At 49.4% G+C, this 3,820-nt stretch overlaps 1 pseudogene; it reads left to right on the forward strand.

The window, feature by feature from the left end:
- Positions 1–624: 624 nt before the first annotated feature.
- On the forward strand, positions 625–2,495 carry LOC101972370 (uncharacterized protein KIAA2013 pseudogene; annotated as a pseudogene).
- The last annotated feature ends 1,325 nt before the right edge of the window (positions 2,496–3,820 follow it).

Below are 3,820 nucleotides of genomic sequence, written 5' to 3' on the forward strand. Positions count from 1 at the left end.
AATAAAGTGTTCCTGAATCCAATGCCCAGTATTGGAAAGAAATGATAATAGCTACTCAGCATTTAAATCCAATAACTAAAATAGCCCCTTCCCTGTAAAACTAGATTTATGTGATTAACAATCACTCCTCTTTCTCCCAAAAGGATTCTGATTTTCCTCCACCGAGTCCCATTGTGACTCGCTGAGGAAAATCAGAATCCTTTTCACATTTCCCAAATTAAAAATATTTCTTTTCCTCTGCCATTCATCTGTAACGTAAGAATTGTCTCCACTAAGTGCCATTGATAGTTTTGCTGTACTTTCCAGCATTTATTTTGACTATCAAGAAATCATATTTCTCCTGATCACAGAGTAATTTAAATCATATTTTTTTCCAATTCAGCAATATATATCTTTCTCAAAGACCTAGAAGCAATTCCTTTGAAATATAACCATTAAGAAGTTCTTGTCAGGGAGGAAACCGAGAAGGAGGAGGTAGCAGCGGCGGTGGCTCTCCAGGAGGCTGCGGCGGGCGTCAGGTGGGCGCCTTGGTCCGGGCCAGGGAGTGAGGCAGGGCCGGCCTGGCTGGTGGGCTGGGTGGCGGCCCGCGGCTGCCCTTCGCCTTAGCCCGCGCCTGGCTGCCTGATGTGGCTGCAGCAGCGCCTCAAGGGGCTGCTGGGACTCCTGTGAAGCAGCTGGGCCCGCCGCCTCCTCTGCTGCTTGGCCTCCTGCTGCTGCTCTAAGCTCCAGGGTGTGGCGGGCGCTGGGTGGCGGGCGCTGGGTGGCAGGCGGTGTATGCCTGCAGCCTTGGGCCTGCTGCGAGCTGGGCGCCCCTGAGCCCTCTTCCTGCATGGAGGCGGCCACCGGCACCTGGCACGGCCTGCGGGATCGGTGCGAGGCCGTTCCTCTGGGCGCAGGAGTGCAGGCCTTGGTGCCCATTGGCTTCCTAGCCCTGAACGTGACCGCCAACCAGCTGTAGGTGACTCCTGGAGAGCGGGAGCCCCACCCCCACCCCCGTGGCCCCGGACTTCGTGCCCTTCTGCATCTGCGCCCACTGAAAGTGCTGGCCGAAGCTGTAGAGGCTGTGGTGCTGCTGCGGGAGGGGCCTGCAGCTCGGAAACCTAGGCTCTGGCCCTTCAGCCGCTGGCCTTGAGCCTGCCTCAGCCTCCTGTCTTGCTGTGGGGTCTGGCCTTGACTGTGTGTTGCTACAGGAGGACTTTCTGTCTCACCGGGCTGACTCCACGTCTATCTGCAGTGCATTCAGCTCAACAACCCAATGCAGCACGTGGCCGCGCTGCAGACTGTGGGGCCCACTGCAGGCCGTTCCTGAAAGCCTTCACCAGCATCCTGGAGAAGGTCGGAAATCAACAGTTCCCACTCTACTCTGGCGGATCCACACAAATGCCCTCTGGGCATGGGCACCTGGTAATGGTGGCTGCCAAAAAGCTAGTAAACCAGCTCCAGGTGGCTCCCAAGACGCAATTGGATGAGATGGTCCTCTGGGTGGTGTAAGTCTCAGGCCCCATCAGCCCCCAAGTTCTCAAAAGCAAAGCCGCTAAGGAGCTGAAGGCACTCCAGGACTTGGCCCGGAAGGAGATGTTGTATCTCTTGGAGATGCCCGAGGTTGAGCTGTTTCTGGACCACCAGCGCCTCTGGGTGCAGCTGTTTTGCCCAGTGGTGGAAATGAAGATCACCCTACCCGCACAGGCCATTAGACCTGACTCTGAACCTGACACTTTACTACATGCCCTCCTGCTCACCAGCCCCTCTGGTCAGTCCCTCCTTGAGCCATGGGAGCAAGAGCAGCTGGAGGCCAAACTCAACTACGAAGACGACTGCTTCAGCAACCACACCACCATGCACACCAAGAACCTGTGGCCCGCCCAGCTGTCCTTGGTGCAGCAGATCCTGCAGCTCTCTGACCTGTGGAGGCTGACCCCCCAGAAGCGTGGCTGCAAGGGGCTGGTGAAGGTGGGCGCTCCGGGCATCCTGCATGGCATGATGCTCAGCTTTGGGGGACTGCAGTTCACGGAGAACTACTTGCAGTTCCAGGCCGACCCAGACATGCTGCACAACAGCTATGCGCTGCACGGCATCAGCTACAAGAACGACCACATCGACCTGGCCGACACCGAGGGCAAGCCCTAGCTTCACGTATCTGTGAAGTCCCACAGCCAGCCCGTCAAGATCTTCGCCTATGAGGCAGGCTGCCTGGACAATCCAGTGGAGCTGATCTCAGCCTACGGGGGCCACACCTTCTCAGTCATGGTGATGCCCATCAGGCCACTGCTCCTCATCTCCACCGACATCACACACCTGCAGGACCTTCGGCCCACGCTGCACCTCAAGGCCATCTTGGCCCTCAATGAGCACATGGCCCAGCAGGACGCAGGGCTGCCCTTCCTCTTCTGGTTCAGCGTGGCCTCCCTCATCACCCTCTTCCATCTCTTCCTCTTCAAGCTCATCTACAACGAGCACTGCCCCTCTTCAGGAGCAAAGAGGACACCAGTGTCTGAGGAACTGTGAGTCCTGCTTTCTGCCACTGTTGCATAAGACACCATCTGCTGCTACAGACAAGGGATCCTTTGGAAGCACCTACCCTTTGTGCCTTGTGGGGTACAGTGACGCACAAGGAAGTGCTTATAGATGCCAGCTTGCATTGAAAGGAACAAGTGTCCCATGGGTAGGGAGGGGCCAGTGGACCTGTAAGCCTTCTACTCAATAAAGTGAACCTGTGCAGAGCTTAAATATATATATAATGTTTTCTAGTGACTATGGTAGAGGAGTCTTAACTCAGAAAAAACATCAACTAGCAAGTAAAAATGGTCTAATCCCATTGACTAATCTCCCTTACCCTGAGAGCTTTCTAGTACTTTAGGTGCTGGGTTACCTTGACACTTAAAACTCTCCCTTCTTTTGGTTCAATAGAGTTGAGTTCAGACTCTCTTCTCTATTAAAATAGTCTTCAATAAAGTATTCTTTAACTTTTTAACTAGTCTACTGAAAGGAAATAAAATAGATTCCATGAATGGTAAAGACTTAGAGAAAAAACGATTTGAATATTACGTTGTATGTCAATGAGAGAAACAAAAACAAAACAAAAACCCACATAGAATTTTTGGCAGGAAGTTTTGGTAAAGTGGTTTCTATAAAGTGGCAGAAGAGCAAGGGATGGATATAGGAGGATATAAGTCATAGCAATAGGGTTAGAGGTAGGTGGTCCAGCCTTCTTATGATCTGCCCTCCCTATTAAACTTGAAGGGGATGTAGATGACTTGTAAAAGTTCTAAAAATTGTCTTTTTTTCATAAGGATAAGAATGGTTGAGAGAATAGGTAAGGTATATTATGATCTTTCCTCCTCCACCCATCTTGCTCAGAAGTAGGAGTAGACATTTGAAAATGTGAAGTGAAAGGAGATTAAGTCAAAGGAGTTTCATGTTAGGACAGATCTCCATAGGTAACTTCATGCCACCAAAGAGGGAGTAGTGGTACAGTTATTTTTACATGACAATTATCATTTGTTCTTTGTAATAAAATAGAAATTGTTATTTAAGACTAACAAAATAATAAGAACTAGGAAAAATCATCAATGTATATTTTTCAATGTACTGAAAGAATTTTATAAAACAGTATAACTGCATGTCTAAAATAGGTTTTACTTGTGTTCTAAAATTATTAATATTTCTTACAATTAGTACTATAAAAAGTAAAAAGATTGGTTAGGTCTCCTGAGAATTTCTGAATTTATTTTGCAAGGAAGAACACCTGTTATTGTATTTTATAGCTAATCTGTCTATATTTAGCAAACCACAATATTTTATGTTTATTCTCTCAAAGAAA

This window comes from Ictidomys tridecemlineatus, unplaced genomic scaffold, assembly GCF_052094955.1.
Source record: "Ictidomys tridecemlineatus isolate mIctTri1 unplaced genomic scaffold, mIctTri1.hap1 Scaffold_38, whole genome shotgun sequence".
NCBI classification, from domain to species: Eukaryota; Metazoa; Chordata; class Mammalia; order Rodentia; family Sciuridae; genus Ictidomys; species Ictidomys tridecemlineatus.